Source organism: Balaenoptera physalus (assembly GCF_965194825.1).
Source record: "Balaenoptera physalus genome assembly, chromosome: 7".
NCBI classification, from domain to species: Eukaryota; Metazoa; Chordata; class Mammalia; order Artiodactyla; family Balaenopteridae; genus Balaenoptera; species Balaenoptera physalus.
In genome coordinates, this window is record NC_138886.1 from 15050704 (window position 1) to 15078029 (window position 27326).

Here is a 27326-nt window from a genome sequence, read left to right on the forward strand (position 1 = left end):
GACCACCAATTATGCTCATGTTCCCTCTAAATGTCCCGCAGCATCTTCATCACAACTGCCCCTGCACAAATATCACTTCCATTGCAATCATAGTAGTTTTCTAATTGGACTGTCAATTTAAACTTCCCTCTTTGCCCTAACCCGTTCTCCTCATTGCGTTGCCATATGCAAATCTAATCTTGAAGTCCCTGTTTAAACCCTTGGCCTCTCCCCTGCCTGGAGAAGCCCAGCCTCCTTAGCAAGGCCTATGAAAGCCTTACAAGCCCAGCCTCTGGCCTTCTCCTGGAGCAGGAGTTGGCAAACTATGGCCTGCAGGCCAAATGCAGCCCACATCCAGTGTGTACCATGAACAAGGAATGGCGTTTACATTTTTAGAGGTAAACTGAGGCACAGTTAGCCTTCTCTTGAGGAGGTTACTTGAAGAGTTGAGGACATTGTCTCTTGGGCTACAAAGCTTAAATACTTACCATCTGACCCTTTACTGAAAACGTTAGGTCAGCTCCTGACACGCCCACACACTTGACTTTCCAGCCACTGAGGGTAACTTGCCAGACTCCACGCATAACATGCTTTGACACACCTCTGTGCCCTTCCCTCTGTCTATAAGGCCCTCCCCTGCTTGTCTCTCTGATACACTCATATTAACCTTTCAATGTTGATGCTGCTGGTAAGAGCTAATGGGCTTGGCTGCTTACTCTGTGTCAAGCACCACTGTAAGCACTTTACATGTATTAACTCACTTAAGCCACACAACAAGCCTGCAAGGGAGCCACTATTATTATTCCCATTTTACAGAGGAGGAAACTGACATCCCAGAGATCGATTCACTTGCCCAAGTTTCAGAGCTGTGCAGGAGCTGAGCTGATTGAAGACTCAGCTCCGATGTTCTCTGGCAAGCCTTCTCAGAACTCCTAGAGGCAATTTGCTGTTCCCTTTCCTCAGATAACTTCGTGCCTACCTGGATTATAGCATATTCCCTGGAAGGTTGCCACTACTTGTGTCCGTGGCTTCCTTCTTCCCACATGGGAGGGAACCCACTAGGGACCATGGGTCATGTATTTTGTATTTCTGATCTTGTCCCCTGTGATGTCACCAGATTGGCTCACTATTGGTGCTGGAAACACTGTTCAAGTGAATCAAATGGCAGGGTTTCCCACAGGCAAGCCCAATGGACTATTTTAGGAGTGCATTGATAGTGTGGGCCCACTAACCTCCTGCTTCAGAAGAGGGGTTGTTGACTTAAGAGGCGACGGACGAGTCAGGACCCCAGAACTTGAAACTCTTACTTGAAGGCTTGATTGACCTAGGGGTGGAGATGCTACAGATTCTTCCAGGATTAGGCTCCCTGAAGAAGATGGAGGTTTAAGCCAGGAAGGACAGGTGCATCTTATAACTTCTATAAAAGTGACAAAAGAATAATGCCTCCAGGTAGGTGTCTTGTAAGCCTCCTCTATGGTAAAGAGCACTATAAAGTTCGAAACGCCATTGAATTGTAGGGAAGAGTGTATTACTTATGCTCAGGTTTAGGATTGAAGGCCAAGTCAAAGGGAGGTGGATATGGAAGCTCTGTTAGAAATTCCTCATCTCTGGCTTATTATCCGGGAATCTTGAAAGGCTCCCTTGTCCTTACTTCTTGGGGTCCCAAGATGAGAGTATGGAAGGTATTTAGTCCACGTTCAAGAGCCACCACTGGTTAAGGGATGAGCAGGACTTAATGATCACCCAGTTCAATCCAATGGGCAGAAATGCTTAGGCAAGAAGAGACTAATTCACTAGAGGACACTGGGGCATCTTGCAAGCTTGGGTGAGGGGTGTATTTGGATCACAAGGACACCAGGAATCAGGGGCTACACACAGCCACATTGCCTCTCTCCTCGTGTCTCTCATTTCTGTAGGTCACTTCCGTTCTCTTCTGGCTTCCTCTCTGAGGCACAGAACATGACCACTTCCTGTGGTTCTCATTACTCATGTTCCATGACTCCCACCAGAGATGAGAGACTGGTGTGAAAGTCCCAGGGAAACCTCTGACTGACCCGGCTTATTTGCTGGGCTTACCTCCGAGTCAGTTAGCTATGGCTTGGGACTAGGGCTGAACAACAAGGCGTGGCCACCAGGGTCCTGTCTCTGTGTATTAAGGACATTCCCAGAGTTGGGGAAGAGGAGGCTGTGAGCTGGGTGGCTGCTTCAGTTGTTATCCGCTGCAGAAGATGAGAATAGGGGTCCAGCAAGACTGTTACAGACTCTCCACCCAGAAATCTCATTTTTTTCACAGAACCTGAGACTAAGGAGTACTGTTTAGAGTCTTGGATCCTTCCTTTAGGGAGAAAAGTTACAGAAGACCTCCTACATGCTAGCTGTTTTATGTTTAATCCTCAAAGCAACTGTATGAAGAGGTTATTTTTACTCCCATCATACACATGAGGAAACAGAGGCTCAGCAGTTTTAATGATCTATCTGAGGATGCTTGGCTGGTAAAGGTCCAGCCTGGGAGGGGCATCTGGATCTTGTGGTATCCTAAGCCCTTGCCCCTTTCTTTACACAACTTTATACCTTACACCAGCTGGAACGTGATTTTACCCTTTTGTTCTTTGGTTTCTTCTTCTCAAAAGGTGATCCTTTCCAATTTAAAAATTCATCTTTTCTATTTAATTTTCACACTTTTTTTTCTGTTTTTCCCATTCTCAACAGACATCTGTGTCTCTGATTCTCTGCTAACTGACACATTCCCCTGTAATCACAGAGGAAAGACACTATTGCCCTGTGAATTTCTGGGCGGTAAAGTAGTGGCCTCATTAATCTCTCAGTCCAGGTTTATGGGGGAGGGAAAGTGTATGGGGCTAAAGTAGACAGAATCCAGGATCTAGAGACTAGGCTCTAAGTTTAGCTTCCAGGCTAACTTGTGTGAACTTCAGTATGATACTTCCTCTCCAGAGCCTCAGTTTCCTCATCTGTAAAAAGAGATACCACATGTATTACATAGACCCAAGGAATATGTGGTTGGGCTACTAAGGAAGCTTTTTAAAACCAATTCACGTAGGTGGACTTTCAGTTTTACAAGCTTCCTCTATCCCCGTTCCTCCAAGTCTTTGGTTTTCTCATCTGTAAAATGTTGGGAGTTGGACAAAACCTCTAGTTTCTATGCCCATGAAAATGCACACCCAACCCTTGTGTCTCCCCACCTCATGCTGCGTCTCACCCCTACAGGGATTCCTGAGCTGGTCCCCTGCCCCTCCCCTGCCTCCCTCTCCCCATCATCCCAGTGACTCACTCACCCCCCAGAGATCCAGAGATAACTTCCAGCAGCAGGCTGTCTCCTCTCAGCTCTTAAGGTGGCCACACACTGGGCTGGATAAGCTGCTTACCAGCACGTGAAGGGATGGCATTTAGAGTGCCACATCTTTTTTTACCTTTGTTTTAAAGGGAAGCTGATTTGGGAATATGTTTGGAAGATGCCCCTCCAGTTTGGTGCTTGGGGCTTTGTGAAGGTGGGAACACAGAGAGAGAAGTTCTTCCGTGTCTCCTTTGGTGCCTCTTAATGGTTCAAAGATCAGTGGTGTTTTTCTCATCTCCCAAGCCCCTCAGGAAACATTTGGCTCCACCTGGAGCTGGCTGTGTCTGTGGTGACAAGGCTGTAAAGCTCTGGACATGGAATTAGAAAGTCTGATTGGTTTTGTGACCTTGGGGAAGTCATTTCACTTCTCAGTTTTTGGTTTCCTCATCCGTAAAGTATTAACATCATAACTGCAGTTAATAAGACACACAGTAAAAACAATCAGAGCCAATATTTACGGAGTGCTTGCTACATACTAGGCACTAAGATTTTTCATGCACCATCTCCTTTAATCTTCATAATAGCCCTTGGATTGAAATACTATCATTATTACTGTTTTTCATATAAGAGAAGTAAATAAAGCTCAAAGAAGTCCAATAACTTACGTAATCTAGAAAATGGCATAACATAGAATTCAAATTCAGTTCTATGTGACTCCAGAGCCTGTGCAGTTAACTATTATACTACACTACTGGACTAGACCACGTAGATGGTGTTCCAGTTATCCGCTTCTGTGTGACGTGCCAACCCAAAACTTAGTAACGTAAAACAACAGCCATTATATTATGCTTGTAGATTCTGTGGATAAGGAAGTTGGTGGCACAGTGAAGATGCCTTGTCTCTGCTTCACAATGTCTGGTGCCTCATCTGGGAAGATTCAAAAAGTCTGGAGCCTTTTTGTTTAGCACCTGGGCTGGGATGACTCGAACGTGGGCTCATTCTGAAACTGTTGACCAGAGTGCCTACATTTAACTCTCCATGTAGATTGGGCTTCCTCACAGCATGGTGGCCTCCAGGTATTTGAACTTCTTACATGTTGGCTCAGGGGCTCCAAGAATGAATGAAGCTGTGTGGCTCTTTACGATCTAGTCTCAGAAGTCACATGGCAACACTTCTTTCTACTCTCTTGGTTAAAGTAGTCAAAAGCGTACTCACATTCAAGGGGTCAGGACATAGATCCACCTCTCAATAGATGGAGTTTTAAAGATTTTTTCAGCTATGTTATAAAACCACCATCAATTGGGCCAGCTGTGAGCTGCGCTGGGGCATCAGACTAGGTTGATGAGGAGACTGAAGAAGCTGACAGGATCAGGGCCAAAGGGCACTCATTAGTTATATGATTGGCCTAAAAATGAGCTTTCCAAGAGTCTAAAGTATAAAGGTCAATATGGTGGAGAAAGTCCAGTCTTGATCTGAGTCAGGGCTGTTATTCAAGACACCCTAATCTACCGTATCCTGTAATGCTGCAGAGTTCTCCAGGAAGTGGTGATGGGTGACGCTGATCAGGGAGCAGATTATGACCATATAATCTAGTTTCCTGATGATAGATCATGGTTATGGTTGAGAACATGGGCTTTGAAATCAGACAGACATGGGTTCAAATGCAAGCTTGACTGTTTCCTAGCTTTGTGAACCTGAGCAAATAACTTGACCTTTCCAAGTTTCAGTTCACTCTTATGTGAAACAGGGTAATAAAAAATAGTACCTCTCTCATAGGGCTCTTGTGAGAATTAAATTTAAGAAGTGCTTAACATGGCACCTGGAACATAGTAAGCACTTAACGAATGTTAGTTGTAATTATTCATTCATTCAACCCCTTATGAAACAAATATTTATTGAGTGCTTACTATGTGGCAACCACTGTCCTAAGTATTTATTATTATTGTTATTATTATTGTTGCTGTTGTTGTCTGCAGACGTCATCTATTTGCTGTTTATTTAGGGGAAAGGTTGAGCCAATAGGAAAGTAGGTGAAGCAGGCTGGGGTCCAGGGCACCAATACCAACAGCCAGTTGTACAAATTGGGTAACCCAGGGGAGTAAAGAAAACCCGAAGTTCCATTTGGGCACTTAGATACTCAAGGGTCTCCCCGAGTATGTCAGTAAGACCATCTCCCAATTCTAGGGCAGATGTACTTTACCTGATGGACTTGGGTAAGGTGGTGTCAGTTTCTGAGACTGCATGCCTACATGGCTGGGGTACAGGGGGAGAAACAGGGACCACATTCTCCTTCTCAGAGTCGTGAACCTCAAAAGAGACGAAGGGTGAGACTGTGCGTTGCAAACAGGGAAGGTTTGACAACACTAAGGATGTTGAGGACAGTGCCCCTCTGTAGCTGGCCATGCTGTTTGCAGTTTTCACCATTTTTTACCGCGTTGCATAGGAAAAGAACAGGCTCTGAAGTCGGGCTCTGCTTCTTATCGGCTGTGATGACTTTCACAAATTTTTCTTTTCTTTGAACCTCAGTCTTCCCATCTGTTAAATGTGAATAATAACAGCAATAACCATCTTAATTGGTGTGAATATTAAATTAAATCCCCATGTAAAGATTTTGACATAGAGTAAGCCTGTGTTTTTCAGTGTCCATTAGATTCCTGCATTAGAATCCCCCGAAGTACCTGTTTAAAGTACAGACCCTAGATCTCCTTCAATTAGAGTCTCTTCACCCCTTGTTTTGCTCCATATTTCCCCCAAACTTTTACCACCTCATATACAGTATACTTACTAATTTCCGTACTGTTTTCTCCATTTCCTTTCCAGTAAACTCCATAAGGGCAGGGACTTTCTGCTGCTACGCCTCCAGCTCCTGGAACAGTGCTTGGTGAGTAGAAATAAAAGAACACAATGAATGAATGAATGAATGGGAATCTCTGGAAGTGAGTCCTCGGATTAGCCTTTTCTAAAGTCACCCCAGGGGATTCTTACACACACCCAAGTTTGAGAACTACCATAGAAGGTACCTAATCAACATTGGTTGTTTTATCCCCTTCCTTCCTCTCTAAGTGTCTTAAATTTGTTTAACTTGCTTAAAGAATCAAATTACTAAGAAGAGATAACAAAGTGAGTAGCTCTAGGATGGACAGGGTTATCTGATTAACCTATGAGCCTCCATCCTCTGTTGCAGAGATATGAAAGCTTTGAGGGGAGAGGCTGTGACTTGGGGGGTTGTGATGAGAGAAAGATAGGAGTCCCTTAGGCGCTGACCCTTTGCAGCTGGGTGCCTGAGAATGTGAAGATTCTGGGAGTTCTGGAGAAAGCAGTCTGCCTACCTTCTGCTCAGTTTGCCCCAGGGCCTTGCTCGCTTGACTCCCATTGCAGTAGACTTGGGAAGTAGCCTAACTCTTGACCAAATGGGGCATGGCCTCAACACCAGCAAGATGGACCAAGGTTCAGAACTGGACCCTGCTTCCCGGGCTGAGCTGGCTCTGGCTTGTGATGATAGATCTAGCTGCCAATCCTGGGAGAGAACCCAGGAAGGCAGGCTGACCGGAATCCAAAGGCCATGGGAATAGATGGAGGCTTGAGGTCTCACAGGGCACACAAGGGACTGAGGAAGATGGGGAAGTGAGCTGGCATCATGGCATACCTGCTACCCTGTTGTTCATAATTACATCTCCTCTGGTTTTGAAGGTTTTGGCAGTTACTGGCTGTGTGATGTTGGCTCAGTGGCTTCCCTCTCTGAGCCTTGGTTGCATCATCCATAAACTGGGGGTGGTAATAACAGCATCTCCTGGGGGTGGTCATGAGGATTTAATGAAGATCAGAGAACTCCATCAGGAGTAGAGTAGGCCCTAGACATTTTTCTTCTTTCTTTTTTAACTACTTAAATTACAAGTCATTTAAGGGAAAACAAAGGAGACCCTCAGATTAAGGAGGGTGGCTGCTACTGGAAGCAGAACATGCAATTCGGGGGACAGGAGCCAAGGGGAGGGATGTGCACACTGGGGGAAATGTTGGAGCCACTTGATTTAAGAGGCCGGAGCTAATCAACCCCTCTCGGCTCATCACGGGCCTTGCAATCAGGGCTCCACCTGCCCACCTGCTGCTCTGCCCTTGGGGAAGCTGCCAGAGTCAATCATGGCGCATTGTTCTCCCACCTCTCCTCCTTGGAGGAGCACTCCGAGCTTAGCCAGGAGAGCGCGGGAGGATACAGAACCCCAGGGCTTTAGATCTGGACTGCCTAGTGCAGCACCTTTAGCTCTCTCATGAGGTTTAGGAGGTGATGTGACTTGGTCAAGCTTACAGAGAAAGGCAGATCTGAAGAAGAGAGGGGTTTTATATTCATTCCCATGGACATCTGTTCACTCATTCATTGCCTGTTATGGGTGCTGGACCTCATATGCTACACGAGGCCACATTGCATTCCTAATCCTACATTCTTTCCAGTGCTTTCTTCTCTAAAGACTGAAGGTATTCACTCCAGTGGTAACTTTACTCAGACTTGGATGGAGGCCATGGACAAATTTCTGCCCATCCCTCCTCTCCCCTCGTCTCAGTCCTAGATTCTCAAGGCCTAGAAATCGCTAAGGAGACCAGGAAATCGTGGATGCAGTTGGAGTCAGTGGAATTTAGTTTATTTGAATTGACTTGAACTGAATGAAATGGAATTACTAAACTAAATGGAGATAATTGAATTGAAATATAACAAATTGGATTGAATTGAGGTTAATTGAAATGAAATCAATCGAGAATGTATTGAATCATGGTGCTGGAAGAGGTTTGGACATCACCTCCCTGACCCTCTTCATTGTCTAGTGAGGGAATTGAAGCTCAGGAAAGGGGAGGGTGGAGTGTGATGGAGGGTCAGTGACTTTGACCAGGTCACGAAGGTGGCAGAACCAGGCTTCAAAACCAGGTTATCTGACTCCCAAGCCAGCACCTATCCCACTAGGACACATTCCCAGGATTGGTGGGGCCTGAGGCTGTGTTTCTGGAAAGCAGACAAGGAGTCAATAGAAATCAGGGAGTGAAGAGGACTTTGGGAAATAATTAGGCATCCAGTTTTAATAACCTTCTAGACCTTCTAATGAATAACCAAGCTTGTCCTCTCTCCTCTGAGGTTGGCTTTCTGTGGCACTTCCTATCTGGACTATGGTGGTTTTAATAAAGAACCTGAGACTCTGAGCCTAGTGACAGAAGGTATGGCAGGAAAGTTTTTGGGGGATGATTCTCTATGAAATTGCATTTACTTTGAGGAATAAAGGTATTATACTTATAGCTGGTTACCTTCCTTGAATTCCCAATCATAGATCATTGTGCTTGAAAGCCTGCTCTTAGTACCATTCCTTGTTTAATGTTAAAAAAAAAATTCTATTAAAATATACACGTGCTAAGTGGAGGAGACAGCATATTTAATATCCACGTATTAGTGTAATAACCTTATCCTATCAACTATCTAACCCAAGAATGAACACTTGTGTGGAGGGTGAAAAGAAATATGGTTTGAAAGAGGAAAGTTGGATCAGTGGCCAGTGCTTTTGTTAAAAACTAGTATAAATTGCTCTACCTGGGAATTTAAATCTGAAAGTCTCTATAATAAGGAGGCATTATTCTTATGAGGAAAGTGTTATGTAATAATATTAGTTTGGATTCCCAAGGAAAAGGCAAATGGCAGCCCATTGACCTCTCATGCCCTTATCCCCCTGCAAATAATCACAAATGATAATCAACAGAACATATAAAGTTTCATGAATAATCTTCACAACAACTTGGGGAGGTAGGGCAGGCACCCTTGGCCTCATTTAACAGAGGAGGAACCAAGCCCAGAGATCTTCAATAACTCACCTTAGATCACACAGTACATCAAAGGCAGAGGAAGGGCCAGGTCCCAAATCTTGGTCCCCCAAATCCAGAGCTCTTGCAGACATAGTGCACACTGGTGATTTTACGACTGAAATCCATTTTCATATAGTTGTTCCCTGGTTGTGTGGGGTAAGGGTGGCGGGAGTCCTGTGGTGGGGACCTCAGAAAGCCAAGGGTGGCTCCAGTCCATTTCACAGACTCAAGCCACCATAGAGCAGCCTCTAGAGTGTGTAATCGTCCTAATGAGCCGTGGTGCTTGTCAAGGTACGTGGTCTGGACGCTTGTTGCTGTGATATGGAGATAATTGGACCTGCCACCGGAACAGCAAACTGGCCGATAGGCTCTTAGCAAACTTGCAGGGTGGGCAGAATGACGCGCGAAAGGATGCTGCCAGCTGCCTGGCTCTGGTTTCTCTGATGTTTATTATCACAGTCATCTCATCACCAAGGTCTAAAAGCAGCAGGAAGGGCTCTATAGGAGGAGATGGGTGGGGCATTGGAAGTAGATTTTTGGCACCAGGGTGGACCCTCCCTCCACCCCCTCAAAGGTTTCAGATGAAAGTGAACTGAATTTGGGAAGATCCACAAAGGAGAATCACAGTCATCTACCTTAGACCCACACAGCTCCAGTCCAGGGAACTCTAGGGCCCATTCTCAGGGCTTGGCCAGACCCTGAGCTCCATGTAAAATCCATGGAAGGAGCCTCAGACCAGCCACTAAGTGGCATTCCTTTATGTTGGCTTAATTTCAGTTTCTATTTTTACCCCTGTTTCAGTAACTGGATTGTTTTTATGTTCCATTATGATCAAGCCCCTGCTTTTACCTGTTTCTGCCACTGAGTAACCATCATTCATTCTACGAATATGTAATGAACACTGTTTATGTGATAGATACTATTCTAAGTCTTGGGGATATGACAGCTAAAAAGGTAGGCAATGTCTTCATCAAGATTATATTCCATTGGGAGAGAAACAGGAAAACAAATGTACAGGGTAATATCAGGCAGTGGTAAGTGTTATGAAGACCATAAACTAAGGAAAAACATCAGAGGTGCTAATTTGGATGGAGGAGGAGGTCAGGGGCAAAGGCACTGAGATCGGGACACATGGGGAATGTCAAGGAGTCATTAGAAGGCCAGCAAGGCTGCAGTGCAGTAAGGGTGAGGGAGAGTGGTAGGAAACAAAGTCAGATTGGAAGCTGGATGCAGTTTCCTACAAAGCCTTGGAGGCCAGGGTAAGCTTGTTGGGATTCCCTATATTCTGCCAGATTCCTCTGAGGTCTGTGGCATCTGCCTGTGGTCCAGGATAGCTCCCTCTTTGCGCTTGTCCAGTGATCCCCAAGTTGGCTGATTCCAACCGTGAATTTCTTTCACAGCCTCACCACACAAGCCAGGAGCAGCAGTTAATAAGGCTGAAGGACACGTAGTGGGCTCACAAGTTCTCGTGTTTTACTCCTGGGTTATCTTCTTCCCACTGGAGACTGAGTCAAATTCCATTTTAGCCCCTGCTTCCTTCTCGTTGCACCAGTGGGTCTGTGTTACTGTTGTTCATGCTGACAGTCTCCAGAAATACTCTGGAAGCTGGCTTTGCTATAGTAAAAATTTTTGCTATAGTAAAAGGAGCACTTTGTGATAGAGATTGTAATTGGAAAGAAGTTTGAATAATTGATGAATTTCTTCATTACTGTTGGTGAGCAAAACAGATACTAAACAACCTTTCAGGCTCATTCCCTGCCACTCCCTCTCTGTATCGCTTTCTCTCCAGCTACATTTCCAGGCTGTGATCATTTGCACATGCTGTTCCCTCTGCTAAGGATGTGTGTCCTCTACTCCCTCTCCACTTAACAAACATCTACTCACAAGAAAGCCTTTTTTTGAGAACTCGCTTGACAACCCCACATTGCTATGCAGTCCTCTGATGGACTCCTTTGGCACCTTCCCGTGCCCCACCCCCAATTTAGGTCATAGTCTAGTTAGCTAATCCCAGACCTACTGTCTTCCACTAGAGAGGGTCAACCTCAAGGGCTGGGACAGGCAGTATAACTTGGTGGTTACAAGCTTCACTGCTGAGTCACACTGCGTAAGGTCAAATTCTGGTGCTTACTAGCTTTGTGATTCGGGGTAAATTTTTTAACTCCTCTGTGCCCCTATTCATCTCTAAAACTGGGATGGTAATAATGCTTATCTATTAAGTTTGCCTTGAGATGATAAACACTGTCAATTGATCTTCTTACTTCTTTTTTCACCCCTCTACATAGCAACCACTGTGAGTTAAAAAAATTGTGCTCTTTCCACAGACTTTTCAAATACTTATGACCTGTTTCTTATCATTCAAGTCTCAGCTCCAGTAACTTCTCAGAAAAGCTTTCTGTGGCCATTTAAAGTAAACCCCCTATTCAAGTCACTCTGTCCATTATCCTTCCAGGTAGTGAGCAGTGCTATTTACCACATGTTTGCAGTTCTGTCTCCTTCCGTAGACTGGATAAGATAACACTCTTGGTTACTTATTGTTAGGTAAGACCATGCACCTAGTTCTAGCCAATGAAATGTGGACAAAAATAATGTTAATTATTCTGAGCATTTAATTGCCAATGAAAGACCTTCCAGAGATCTCTTTCCATCTGGCATGGTAACTGGCATACTCAAGATGAGTTCCTACATGATGATGATGAGAAGAGATCCCCTTATCCTCTAGAACCACCATGCAGCATAAGCAATAAATCTTAAGCCACTAAGATTTGGGGGTTGTTTGTTACTGTAACATCACTTAGCCTAATCTGGCTGATAAACAAACCCTTTGTATTACTTATCATTTTCTATGAAAATGATTGCTAGGTATTCCTCAATATCTACCTTTTCTTTCTTCTGTAGTAATAAAACTTTTAATTTTTTGCTAAGGAGTGGCTGCCTACATTTCCCAGGCATCCTGGCAGGTGGTATCACCATCTGACAAGCTCTGGCCAATGAGATGTGAACAGAAGCAATGTTTGCCACTCTGAACCTTACTTTTAAAGAGAAAAGTATGCCCTTTCTTTCCTACTAGCTAGAAGGTGGAAGTGATGATTCCATCTTTAACTAAGCAAACAAGCGAAATGCCCTAAAGATGACAGAGCAACAAGAAGGAAGGAACCAGTTTTCCTGATGCTCTGGAACCATCATACCAGCTCTCTGGATTCCGCATGTCTGAGCTCTTATATGATTAAAGATAAACTTTTTATCTTGTATAAACTAATGTGATTTGGGGTTGCTATCATAGCAATCAAATCTATTTGCTCACCACTATCCTATTTCAAGTCATCGTGCTCATTTATTCAGTTGATTACTATCTATTCCCACTGCCCTGACACACACGCACACACATAGGTTCTACAAGGACAGGAATTATTTCTGTCTTATTCATTGCTATATCCACAGAACTTAGCACAGTGCCTGCCATAGAGTAATATGTTGAATAATAGAGTGTAAATGGCATAAGTAATCACTGAATAAATTATTATTAACTGTTGTTAGATATTACTGTTTTTTTATATCTCAGAACAGGCTTTTCTACTGTCCATCATAAAGGTTTAATCATGTGACGATTCCTGAGGCTTCTTGTGTTTCTTCTGCTTGGAAGAGCATTTCTTTTCTTCCTTATTTACCAAATTCCTTTAAGAATGAGTTCTGGACTCAGAGGCAGATAGAATGTTACAGCTAGAAGGGACCTTAGCTGTCACAGTGACATGACTCTCAGTTTACAAGTGTGTGAGCAAGCTCAGGGGGTTAACTTGTATCTTAGTCAGTTTGAGCTGTTAACAACAGATAGGGTGGCTTGTCAACAACACAAATTTGTTTCTCACTGTTCCGGAGGAGGAAATGTAAAGATGGAGTTGCTGGTAGATTCGGTGTCTGGTGAGGGCCCACCTCCTGGTTGCAGAATGATGACTTCTTGTATCCTTCACAACAGAAAGAGGGCAAGAGAGCTCTCTGGGGTCTCTTTCCTAAGGGCACTAATCTCACTTTTGAGGGTTCCACTCTCATGACCTAATTACCTCCCAATGGTCCCACCTCCCAATACCGTCACATTGGGGATTAGGATTTCAATACATGAATTTTGAGGGGACACATACATCCAGTCCATAACTATTTGCTACAAGTCACACAGTTAGTTGGTGAGAGGAGGGCCTAGAACTCAGGATTATTGCCCTTTTTGTGTGCTTATTGTCACAAGAAGTTTCAACTCCTCTTGGGTAAGATATTCTTGGATCAGCCTTAAGGGATATATATAGGTAGAGTGTATTTCTTAATATTTCCTGCATTGGGACTTCATAGTCACTGTGCAGCAGTGTCCCCAATTTTACACCTTAGGACCTGTCCACATTTAGAACCCAAGAGTGCAAAGACCATAAGGTGACTTAGAGGTGAGTTCTGTAGCTCCTTAGGTTTCCATATGAGGACACTGAGGCCCAGCAAGAGGAAGGAACTTCAGTGATCACACTTGGTCCCTTTAGAAACATTGGGAGGAACTTCTGGCATTTTCTAAGAAGATGTTGCCCAGAAGGGAGTGGGTAGTTTAGGAAGATAAAAAGTTCCATGCCCCTGGAAATATTCCAGCTGACGCTGGACACCAGATAACAGGGATGTGGCTAAGAGGCTTAGGGATCACGTGAGTTTCGATAAGCTCTGCTGAGAACACTGAGAACATACAATTCAATACAATAGATACAATAAACAATAGAATCTAATACAATAAAATCAATTAGGTGGCTTGAATATCCTTTCTCTTCCAATTTTACTTTCTTTGAATTCAGGAGAAGTGAAGGAGAAAGTAGAAAAAATAATGTCTGGCATAGGGTGCCCAATAAATTGTCCTTGAAATCAGTTAATATGACCCCATTCAGCTTTTTGCAGTTTTCTTTCTCTGATTCCCACTGATTCTTTTTTTTTTTTTTTTTTTTTTTTCATAATTCACAGCCCACTGATTCTTTATAGTTACAGGCAGGTAAGTGTTTGGAAGAATCTTCAGCATTATCTGGTCTAGCAGTTCCAGAAGATTTGATCAACAAGGTCCTCCATTTTTAAGAATGCCTGTTTGATCAAATACTCACAATGCAAGTTAACATTGATTGAATAAGCTCAGCTGATTCTGAGCTGTCCCATGGTAAAACAAAGAAAAACAAGCAAAAAAAGCTTATTGAACTTCTCAACCCCAGATTTCTCCACAATATTCTTTCATGGAATCTTTAAAAAATTTGTTTTGCAAATCATGACTATGTCAGCACACCCTTTGGAAATACCAGTCTAGCCCAAACCCCTCATTTCATGCACAAAAAAAACAGAGGCTCAGAAAAGGGAAAATGGTCAGAGTGAGGACATGAACCCAAGTCGTCCAATCCCGAGTCCACTGCGCACATAGTGTCTCGCTGTGAGTGAGACAGCACATTCCAAAAGCAGTTCTGAATGGTCAGTATTTCATTTAACCGCTCATCTGCCAACGGATTGTGTTACAGAAATATGTGACTAGGACACTGTTTTGTGAAATGAGTGGATTTACAAACCAGGGGACCAGCCCTGTGCCCTGCTCATTAGGAACGATTTGCATGAGGAACATCAGTGTGACAGGCCCAGCAAGGGATTATTTAGCTCATTTAGAGTAATGGAGAAAGAGATTAATCACTTGAACACCAACGCGCCTTGCTTTTGCAATCCCACCATGCATGCCCACCCAGCTGAACCTGATCTGATGCTGTCTTGTCTCTGATCTTGATGCTCTGTCCATACTCTCACCTATATGTCTCAAGCGTCCAGGGTCTGGCCTGGGGCTTCCATCCACAGAACATGGACCCACCACATTGCCTGGAGGAACAACTCCTAAGGCAGTCACATTTGTCTCAGGTCTCCCACAGTCCCCTTCTTGATTTTTCATACAAACTGGATTTAGAATCACAAGTGGCCTCCCAGGCCAGATTTCTATGAACTCACATAGGAAACCTCCCTGTATCTGTTCCCATACTTGACATCTTTCCTCCAATGTAAGAACAGTCCCTCCCTGGCCAAGGACCACTCCCCCTGCCTGTGCTCTGTACTCCCTGACTTCCGACCATCTCCATTTGTCATCCGACCTCTGTTCTGCATCATCTCCATCATCTGTGGTTCATCGCAGCACAAATAATAGAATATACAAATATGTTCTATTATTTCCCTTTTGCATGTATGTATAAACCGAGTTAGTTAACTTACTCAAGGTCACACAGCAAATGTAGCAATACCAGTAAACTAATGTTATATTTCCCTCCAGCTACTGACCAATTTTTCTACCCTCCTTCACATCCAAACTTCTCAAAAACATTGTCTAGCATGCAGTTCCTTTTCCTCCCCACATCATTCCGTCTTCAACTCACTCCAAACAGATTTCTGCCTTATCACTCCATCCTAAATTCACCAGCCGCCTCCATGAGGCTAAATCTAAAGTGTATTCTGAGGTCTTCATTTCAGTTGACGTCTCTACCGTTCAAGAAACATTAACCATTCTTCATGGAATCCTCTCTTGATTCTTCTCCCACTTGGCTGTTTACTCATTCTCAGTTTCTACTATCAGCGCCTACTTTTCCGTCTAAAATGCTGAGGTCCCCAGATCTTGATCCTGAGTCTCGTCTCCTGGATTCTCAGCTTTACTTTACTGTGCTCTGCTCTTCCCGCTGTTCACTTCCTCTGTAGGAAATCCAAACCATTCCCATGACTTTAAGAACCATCTATATCTGATGGTTCCCAAATTTATCTCCCCAGCCCAGACTTCCCTCTGAGGTCTAAATTCATGACTTGTTGACCTAACCATGCCACACATCCCAAACTGAATTCTTCACTTCCTACCCAGCCTCAGACACATGCCCTTTTGCTTCTTTGCCTCTGGTGTTTCTTATCTCTGTTCATCACTTAATTTCCTATGCCAGAAGCTTGGGAGTCATTGTTGACAGCTTTTATTTTGTCTTCCCTCTGCCACCCCAAGTCATCAATCACCAAATCTTATTGCATCTACATCCAGAATGTAGTGCAAATCTGTCCCCTTTTCACCTCTCTCACTGCCTCGTCACTAGTCAAAGACAGCCACCCATTCGCTTGGTGCCCTTCTGCTCTGTTCTTGACATTAGAGGAAGAATGTGTTGTTTAATTTTTAAATCACAGGACTGATAATTTTGCTCAACTCTTAAAATCTTCAGTTGCTTCCTTTGACTCCTAGAATGAGAGTCACAATCCTTCTCTGACCCAAGAAAGACCTGCATTTGGCCCTACCTAACCCCCATCTCATCTCACTACCTACCCCGCCCCCCCCCCCCCCTTATCCTCAATGTTCCACTCGCTCTGGCATTTTGTCTGCTGCTCTAATGCAACTTGCTCCTTCCTATGTCAGGACATCTACACCTGCTGGTCTCTTCTTCCCTTTAGGGAACACTCACACTTCTTTCCAGAACCCCCAAGAGAAATGTTTCCTGACCCATTAGAAAAAGTCAGTCCTCCTCACCAACAGCATTAAAAGCTCTTATGACCTCCTATGTTTTTTTTTCATTCCATATATCGGTATTTTCATTGTATAATTACTTCTATAATTATAGACTTCATGTCTGCTTCCTTGGTTACAATGTAACATCCATGAGGGCAGGTACCAAGTCATGTGTGTTTTATTATGCTAGCACCAACATGGTAAATGGCACGTAATCCCATGCAGTAAATGCATGTAGAATATAAATATCAGTGAATCTCACTAAGCTTCCTTTGAAAACGAAGGGGTTGGTTTCTCCATGATCTCTAGCAACTGGCTCAGATCTAGAGTATTTCAATCCAAGGTACTTTATCTCTCTGGTTGTCCATCACCTTGTCTGGGAAATGGAGAAACAAAAGCCCACCTTGTCTGTTTCACAAGGGGAGACCTAATGAGAGAGGGGACCAAAGAGGGCTTGGTGAAGCTCTATAATACAAACTTTTTGTAGTACTTTTTGCTTCAGACTGACGCTGTAGGGAGGGTAGTGTGGGCTGCTGTCATGATATGAAAAATCCGAGTTTGGGTTTCTAGTACAGACTTACCTGCATGTCCTTGGGATCTCAGTTCTTCCAGGTATAAAATTAAGCAATTGGGCCAGACACGCCTCTAAGGTCCATTCCTCCCTTGTTATTGCATGATCAAGTCATGTATAGCCAGGTATAGAGATGGCTTAATCAAGTGCTCTGGCAAACAATTTGCATTTTCTCCGAGGCCCACTAGGAAAGGGCAAAGCTTATCTCCAAAGGAAGGTCACGTGACGATGGCATCTCAGGGGCTGTCATGCCATGTGGCCACTCATCATGCACAGGTCCCTGGCTTGGTTTCAGGAGCCAGGATTTTAAACCCAGATCTGCTGATTGTCAGTTGTAGAGCCAGAAGCCACTCTCTAATGCTCTCAGAGCCTCAGTTTCCTCCTTGGAAACATGAGGGTAATAAAACTGACCTCCCTGAGCTGAAGGGAAGAGAAAATGAGTTGATGGTTGGAAGAGTCAGTGGTCATGAATTCCCAGATGCTCCATAGGGAGGGGATGCTTCTTCCCGCCCATTTTGAGGCGGCAGGCATATGCACGTCTCCTGAAAAGTGGGAGTGGGCCTGTTATCCTTCTAGGCAGAAGCCTGCTATAGAACTTTGGGAACAAAGGATGACACAAGAAGCCTGAGCACTTTAAAGCAGCAAATTGTTCCCAGCTCTCAGCCTGCAGTGCAGAGCACAATTTTTTATCCAGAGATGGCAAAATTGAGCCTGGAGTAACTTGATACCACAGGCTATTGTCTCACAAATGATTTATGAGCTGAGGCTGCTCTGAGCTCAGAAGTTTGCACACTGCCCAAGGCCCCTCTCCCCAGAGGGGAATCTTGCCTTCCCTGGGGAATGACTCTCTGGAGATGAATATGAAAACTGTGTCCCGTGACACTCTTGTGGCAGCTCCATTTTTGGCTATGTCCTAAGATTGTTCTAATGTCCACCCAAATGGGTTGGTTAGAGAGGGACAGGACCTCCCAGTAATAGGTATGTATTAGACCGTGTCTACTAAAGAAATAGCGTTTTTGGTGTGTGTGAAAGAGGAGATCCAATATAAGTTGTTTAAAATCCAAAGTCTGCCATTTACCATCTTTATATACTTGGGAAGATTGCTTGCTTGTTTGGACCTCTATTTCCTATCTTATAAAAGGGATACATTAGTGCCTCTGTGATAGGACCGTGTGAGAATCAAAAGATAAAATGCAGGTCACATTACAGGGGTTTATTGGGTGTCAGTGATTTTTCTTCCTTTGAGAGAGGGCAGGAGGTCAACCAGTCCATGCAGTTGGAGAGGTAGTGCCTGCATCAGATATTTCTCAGTTTTGTTGCTGTATCAGTCACCTAGTGCTGCATAACAAGCAGTCACACATCACAGAGACCATGTGATGAGCATTTATTTATCAGATAGCTCTGCTCATCTTAGCTGGGCCCGACTGCAGTTGACAAGGGCTGCTCAATATGCTTCTTGTCCTCCTTGGACCAACAGGTGAGCCAGGGATTTTTCCCATGGAGATGATAGAGGTTCAAGAAAGCAAATAGGAACATGAGATAACTTTTGAAGCCTAGATTCAGAAGTGACACCCTGTCATTTCCACCCCTGTTCCATGGTCCAAAGCAATTCATGTGGTTCAGCCCAATTTTAAGGGATGGTAAAATGGTCTCTGCCTTTCATGGAAGGAAGTAAAATTCACTTGGCAAAAGTTATGAATACAGAAGGGGTAAAAATATTGGGGCCATTAATAAAACCTACCACAGATGCTATGCATCCAGATATTCATATATGTAGAGAACCTACCATAAAAGGTTAAGGGAGAATCCCCCCTTTCCCCTCCCATCCCTTCTAAGCAGTAGGAAGAAAAATATTTTCTCCCCCTGTTTCTAGAAGCTGAAGCATGAAAAATAAGCTGAACTGTCATATATTCTTGCCCAGATAGTGATTCTTTTTTAAATTATATTTATTTTTATTTTAAAAAACTCAACTTAAGTTCATCTTTTTATTAGGTAATATACACACAAAATTCAGAGGATCTAAACGGTCACATACAGTAAAGGGGATGTCTCCTTCCTCCCTGTTTCCCAATCATGGTTCTCGTACTTAATGGAAACCATATAGCCATGGTAGTTTGCAGGCTTCCAGGGAAATCCATGTAGATACATGTACCAGCATAGGCATAACGTTTTTTTGCTTTGCTCCGCGGCATGTGGGATCTTCCTGGACTAGGGCTCGAACCTGTGTCCCCTGCATTGGCAGGCGGATTCTTAACCACTGTGCCACCAGGGAAGCCCTTGTGTGTGTACAGTAATTAGACACCTACCAATTTTTCCCTCAAAACAAACCAAAAAAATGTAAACTATCATACTGTACCATACTGATTTTTTTCACTTAACAATATATCTTGTAGATTTTGCCAAGATATGAGCTACCACTTTCTTTTAAGCGGCTGCCAATTTTGCTTTACAAAGGAGAGGATTTTTGAATCTTGAAGGAGTAGCCCAAGTTCAGGTTTGGTAGAAATTATTTGTGAGGCTTCAGTGTGGTTAGGAGTTTAGCAGTGGGACGAGTAAAAGAGGAATATAGGGGGAAAACGGGACATCTGAAATGGATCATTCCAGTGCCAAGAGCTTAGCTGTGCTCTCTCTCTCACTTTTGCTGCCTACGCATGCCCACAGCCTTCCCGTCAGTGCTGTAAGCCCCCAGACCCCACCACCACATTTCTTCTCTACTGAAGTTTAAATGAAGTTCGTTTCTTTCATCTGCCATCAAGAACCCCAAGTAATACCGAAGGAAACTGGGAGATCTGGGATGAGTAAGACAAATGTAGGGCTGAAGACAGCAAAAATCTGCTGCTGTTGAACTGTGGGAATCTCAGAAGTGTGTCAGGATTAGAAGAGACAATGGTTGGAAAAACTGTGGCACGATATCTATGCAGTTGGGCACCAAACATTTCCTGAGCCATTCCACGTGCCTGGCATTATTCTGGATGCTGAGGATACAGTGAAGGGAAAGCAGACAAGGTCTCTGGCCTCATGAAACTCATATTCTAGTTAGACAGAGAGAGAGTAAAGAAACAAACAAATTTATGGCATAATGTCAGGTAGTGATAAGTCCTATGAAAAGAGGATAGAGAACAAAAGGGGTGCTGTTTTATCTAGAGAGAAGACAAGATCTTTGGAAGAGAGGCCATCAGGCTTGGCTAGGACAAGATTCTGCTCAGTGCCTTTTCTACCTTCAGTCTGATGACACAGACAAGGCAGAGAAGGCAGTCGTCTGGCCCATGGAATTTAAGAGGTAGCTCCCTTGTTATTCATTCTCTAAAACTTTGCTATGATGTTTGAACTCTCCACCATTGTTGAATATTTCCAGTAAGGGTGCTTGCTGCAGGTTGTAAGGCTCTCTACCCAGGTGGCAGCATTAGTTAGCAATGAACACTTACTAACACTGTTGTGACCTGGTTAACAAAGGAGCTCTAAGGAGATGGGACAGAATGGGTGAGATTCAGTCTTCACGTTGGAAACCTCGGTGACTCCATGTAGCTTGTAGGATCAGGTTCACACCCTTTGGCACTTAGAGTGCTCCATTATGACTCTAATTTATCTTCTCAGGGCTCATTCTCATCACTCCCCTTGGTAGATTCCACACCATAATGGTGATCGATTAGAATATTTTCCAGCAAATGTTCACTCCCCTCCCTTTCCCCCTGCAGTGGGGTGTAATTTCCTGCTTCCACTTTGGGATTGGCTGTGTGCCTTGCTGTGGACAGTGGAAGATGGGGAGAGACGTGACACAATCAAAGGTTTTAAATGTGCGTGTGGAGCTTGATTTGTCCTCTTGAGATTCTGTGAACCGCCATGAGAAGAACAGTCCCAAGTGGCTGCTAATCCAAGGAGGATGAAAACACGTGCAGATGAGACATGCACCAAATAATGTCTGGTGGAAAGAAATATATGCAAGCTTGTTTTAAGCCACTGAGTTTTGAGGTGGTTTGTTACATAGCATATCTGCAGCAGTAGCTAACTAATACAATAATTAACTGAATAATTTACTGCTACCTCTGTAGGTCTTATATATGACATTTTTGCTCAGAGCATCCCGTCCATCTGAGATAGCCACTCTCCCCCTAACCATTGTATCTCCATGTCTAAAGCATAATTGCTAAGAAGATGTAATCTGAAGACAAGAAAACCTGGGATTTAATTTCTGTTCTGCCACTTATTAGCTTTGGGGAATCATTAACTTTCCTATGCTTCAATTTTCTCAAGTATAAAATGAGATTAATAATATTTACCTTTATAAGCTGTTACAAGGATTCAGGATATCATATATGTAAAGCTTGGCACTTACTATGTGCTCAGTAAATGTTTCTGATTTTTTTTACATGTTTTCTTAGATAACTTTACAACAACGCTTTGAGACAAGTTCTGTTATTACCGTCATTTTACAGATAAGGAGACTGAGTCTCAGAGCAGTTAATTCACTTTTTTTACAGTTATTAAATGGCAAGATTAGGATGCCTGCCAGGCTCCTGGATCCAGAATCTGTACCTTTGCCCCTGTATTACATTGCTCGGATGCTCAGTGAGATTTCTTTCAGCTTCTCTGCTCTGTGTTTCCTTGGTCAGAAATGTGTCAGAGGCCTAAATAACAGAGATGTCTCATTCTAGCCCAGCATCCAAAGTGTGAGACATGCACTGTTGATGGTCCAGGAGGTGATTTAGATGGAACAGGACACTGAAGACACTGAATCATATTGTGAGAAAGTCATTTCCTTTTCAATTATCTTTAAATGTCAAGGGAAAATAATCTTAGTTGGATGCTAACATCTTTAACACTTCTAACACTTGCTGATCTCCCAAATTCCATCCTTTTTTTTTTTTTTTTAAATAAGAAAGTAAGAGCATGTTCCAGGCACAGAACCTCTGATAAGTAACAGTATCCTGTTAGAATTCCATTAACAGCGTATGTTTCCATTATTATTGTTGTTGTTGGAAGGACCATGGAAAACCATTGTCTTCTATTTAAAACTTGTACTGTGGCTTTCCATTTACTATGGTAATTTAAAGTCCCTCTGTAACATGCATTTATTTCACTTAAAAAGTTGATTTAAGAAAAAAGAGTTAAATAAATGAATAGTATAAATGGTCTATAAATAACAAAAATCATGAAGATGGTGGTTGAATACAGTAGTTTAGGAGATACCATTTCATGAAAGAATTTTGCATTTTGCCTTTGTCTATATGTCTGGCAGCCTTCCTCTTGCCCCCCCCAACCCCACCCTGTATGTTAGTCCCCATATAAGTCCAAATAACTTACAAGAATTAACTGATTACAAAACTGGATACAGTTCTAAACATTTGAAATACAAATACTAAGCCTGTTTGAGAAAAGGTGGCTCAGTAAAAAAATCCACTAACTGGACAGCAGGAACCCTGGGTTATCTTCTTGTATTCACCACTGCTTCACTGTGTGACTGTGAACAAATTGCTCCAGCTCTCTGAGCCCCAGTAGCCCCATTTATAAAATCAGGAGTTTTAACTAGATGATCTCTAAGGCTCTTTTCAATTCCAAAGTGTGCTAATATTTTCAATATTATTTTTATTAAAAGAACCACTTTACCATTGAGAATTTCAAATGTTTTTATAATAAACCCTCAGAATCAAGGGCAACAATATATTTGCAATAAAAAGTGCATTAGCATATTTTGATTGTTTTTGATCATTTTTGCATGTATTAAAATGAAACATTTGGTAAAAATTAAACATTATATGCAAATGAGTACAACAAGCCTACTTTTTGAATAATAATTCATTATGTCCCTTATAATATATGTGAGTGGCTTCTTTTTTTTTTCAGTACACCGTAGCTATTAAGTCAGCATGTTGGAAGTTTACCAAGAAGTATAACGGAAGACCCAATCTTTCATTTGCATAAGTCCCAGAATTCCACCTGTCGAAAATTGTATGCTATTAATAGGTGACAAGACTGTCACTCGATGTTCATTTATAATGTTTTCACTAGAACCTAATGAACATTTGGGACATATTTCAGGAATTGTTGTAAATTTTTTTTTTTTTTTTTTTGCCACAGAGTGGAAAGTGTGTTTATATTACAGCAAAAATGTTTTACACTGGAAAGGTACAGCTGGCAGAGGTGTTGAATCTTCTCTTGTGCATTTTCCCTTCTTCACTTTTTCAAATACAGAATCATATAATTACAAGAATAAGCTGGGAGGAAATTTGAGGATCTTCTGCTTGTGGCATTCTCATTATAGGTGAAGAAATTTTAGCCCAGAGAGGTCCAGCAACTTGCTCATGGTTACACAGTTAGTGGCCGTGCTGGGAGACTAGAATCCAAGTCTCTTGACTTTTTTTTCCATGTGTTTATGTGTTTCTACATATGTTGGTATGTAAGCTATAAATACAGAGACTAGAAATATACATGAAAATATAACAACCATTATGCATGCAGATTTATCTCCAAGGTCAATTTTAGAGAATCATGAAGTTGGTCAAGTTTCTCATCAATATCATAATTCTACTTTTTCGGGAAATTAACTTTTGCTGCCCTGTGGCATTGTTTTCTTGAAATTTTATTTCAGATTGTTTTTATATCTATTGCAGTAGATTCCTTGAGGGGTAAAACTATTTATTCCTCCCCAGGTTTTCATGCTCCGTGACACTAGCCAAGGGCTAGCAGGTAGAATGACTTAAAATGTATTAATGGTCTAACCTACTGCTTTTTACTGAAATTAGTGGTCTCTCTAAGATTGCACCGCTAGTTGAGGATGGGGTTCTAAAAAAATATATACAGCCTCCCAACATTAATAGTATAGAGCAATGAATTGGCACTAGAGATGGATGCGTTGCACATTTATGACTTTAAGGTAACTAAAAAGTATGCCAACTCCATTTAATTTAAATAAACCTTAATATCAGGTCAATAGACTATGCACATACTTTACTGTGACCATGTAAATAGTGATATATTTACAATTTGTCTGGGAAATTTATGGCCGCCATTCTCCAAGCAACGTGAATGTAGTTACTGGGAGACACTCACAAAGGTAGAGTCTCAAGGTGGTCTGGAGTGTAGACTCTGAGAGTAGTCAAGACCACATGAAGACAGGTGAACAATACACCATCTTTCTTAACTTGCCCAGCCCACGTAGAGAAACACCATACTTTTCAAAGATGTACAGTAGGATTGCCACAGGTTCCAGTGAGATTTTAAGCTTTGGAATCAAAACCACCTGGGCTTGACTCCTGGCTCCTCTCTACTAGCTATGCAACTTTGGGCAAGTTAATTAGTCTTTATGAGCTTTACCTAATTTGTAAAATGGATCTAATGATACCTACTTCATAGGATTGTTGTTAACATTAACTTAAAGGTGAAAACATAGTAAAGTATTTTAGACAAGTAACTTTCCTATGGTGAGTGATCAGTAAAGAGTGGCTATTGACAATATCAGTGACATTCACAGTTGTAGTATTTAACTAATAGACTAGGAAAGCAAGACCCTTATGGCATCTAAGAACACTAACTATGAACTGCCTTACTCTATAACCATGTGAATAGTCTTATCCTCTCCGGACTGTAAGTTACTTAAGGGCAAATGCATCTTAATTACATTATGGATATGAAAACTGAGGCTCAGAGAGAGTGATGGTCCAGCTTCCAACAGTCATCCCTAAGAAATCCTAAAATTTGAGTAATATCAACTGATACGGATAATTTTCACCAATTTTTTTAGACAAAAAAGCTCATTACTCCTTTGCTTATCAAATCATTGTGACCAGTTTCTTTCTATTTAGTGTGATATTCAAGGCCCTTCACAGACGAGCCCAATCTACTCTTTCAGTTTCATCTCAATCCATTCCCTTGCATGAAGTATATATTTCAGACCCTCTTATCTTCTCACCATTCCCAGAAAATGCTCTGTTATTTCGTTCTCCCATGCCGTCCTATTAACCTTCTTTTCTGCCTGGAGAAATACAGCTTAATATTCAAGAATCAGCTGTGAAACTCTCTCCAGCCACATCAGTAAGATGGGAATGATAATGATGGTCGCCATTTACTGATCCCTTATCCATGCCAGACACCTTGTTCCTGGGAGTCATGCCGTGCTCCTTGATTCCATGACAACAGTTGTCTTGTTGACTGTGTACCTTGTAACTCTCCGACCTGTCATCCTCCAAACTCGACATAACCACTTGAGGACAGAGACGATGATCCACTCATCTGTGCAGTCCTAGCACAGATCCCAGGGTAGGTTCTCAATCACTGTTCATCAAATCAATGAATGATAAGGTTAGGATTCTAATTAATAAGTATTTGTTGAATGAAAATACTGCAGAGAAGATTCAAATATCAGATTGGAGATCAGTCTACTGGCTTTAAATTTCCTTCCACCTGTAAGATTGGTGATCTAGCTACCCCCATGTTCAAATAAATCCCCTCATGCTGGGAGTTAGGAATAAAAATAAAAAGCAGAGACACCGAGATCTCACGCATATTTGAGCTCCCAGGCCTCCTTATCCAACAAAGGCTCAGACGTGGCTTCACAGGCACTCACACATCTGGAGTTATTCTTTCCCCCTGCCTTGGCAGAATCCCTGTGTCTTTTCAACAGATTGTGCATGAGGGTATCTATAAATAATCACCCAAATGTAATGCCACCCAGCCCGCCGGGTTAAATATAGACATTGGATTAGCTCCAGGGAGGAGGGGACAAGTGATTCCCAACTCAAAGAAATTGTTATGAATTCCATTCGCTGTGTGAATATGTACAGTGGATGTTTCCTTCCATAAGGACACCAAAATAGCAACTAACTCAAGGCTAATGTTATAGCTGCTACTGTCTCCCCTGCTTAATCTTTCCCCATCTGGATCCCAACACAGATGCTGATGTGTCTAAACGTGTGTGTCAAATGACAGCTCTCTCCACACCTGTTCTACGTATACCTGCCCCTCCCCCTGCTTAGCGCCTCTGCTTCCCTTTGATGGGAGAAGGTGTTGCAGGAGTTACAGCACACCATCTTTCACTTTTATATCTTGGATCTCAGTAGGATAGTGGAAAGAACTGACCTCTGACTTCAGTCAGAACTAGGTTAAGTCCTTGCTTCACAACTTACTAGCTGTGTGGCCTGGGGAAACTTACTTAACCTATCTGGGTCTCATCAGTTTTTGTATTTATACAATGGAGAGAATCTTGTGTACTTGATAGCACATTGGGCAGATGTCACAAGATATTCTATGTAAATTTTCTGGCCCACCAATAGACTCTGGGTAAAATAACTCATCTTCTCACCTCATAATCTCATTTTATAGACCTCTGGAGATGAAATGGTCATTAGTGATTATCTGGTCTACTGCTTGCATCTAATAGGTGAGGAAATTGAGGGTTAGGAAGGTAAATAATGTGTTTCAGAGGTGTCAGATGGAGTTAGAGATTGAGCTAGGACCAGGATTCATGTGTGCTGCCTTCAGAGCCACGGTCCTTCCCAACATCATTCATTTATTCATTCATGCTATACACACGTTTTAATATTTGTTGAGATCTATCAAGCAGCAAGTATTGAGGATATGAAAATGGACAAGCAAAAGGTGCTCCCAGTTGGCACAGAAAAGAGCTAATGATATGAGGTAACATTTTTGAGCTCTCTTCAGACTCCACTAAGTGCTGGGAATTATTTAAAGCACTTTACATTCTTAACTCCTTTAATCCTTCCCAAAATATGTGAGATACAGATACTATTATCTTCCCAATTTTGCCTAGGAGAAAAAAACAAGGCTCAGGAAGGTTAAGTGATTTGCACACGTTTACACAGCTAGTAAGTGGTTGTTATAGAATTCTACCCCAGGCAGTGTTATGCCCAAGGTCACATTGTTAACCACCATATTATATCAGCTCTTGATGAAGAAATGAGACCAGTGATTTTAACCCACTAATCCAGGGAAGCACAGGGACTGTAGGAGTTCAACACTCTGCCATTCCAGCCATCCAGGGGGAGACCAAGAAGGTTTCCTAGAGGGCCTGATTTGGGAAGTGATGTTGTCCATGTGATATTGTTATTGATATATGATATCTTAACTCCAGAAGTAAAAATTTGATAGAATTACATGGGACCAGGCAAAAGATTCCAAGTGAATCGCAGAAACAT

General features: G+C 42.6%; 1 protein-coding gene across 2 annotated transcripts in view; it reads left to right on the plus strand.

Moving 5' to 3' along the window:
* Positions 1-27326, plus strand: part of BRINP1 (BMP/retinoic acid inducible neural specific 1) — a 505846-nt gene that overhangs the window by 152578 nt on the left and 325942 nt on the right. For both annotated transcript variants that reach the window (XM_082470420.1, XM_082470421.1), the window contains exon 2: positions 6092-6152. The gene's annotated coding sequence lies outside the window, so the exon portion shown is untranslated. The remainder of the gene's footprint in view (positions 1-6091; positions 6153-27326) is intronic.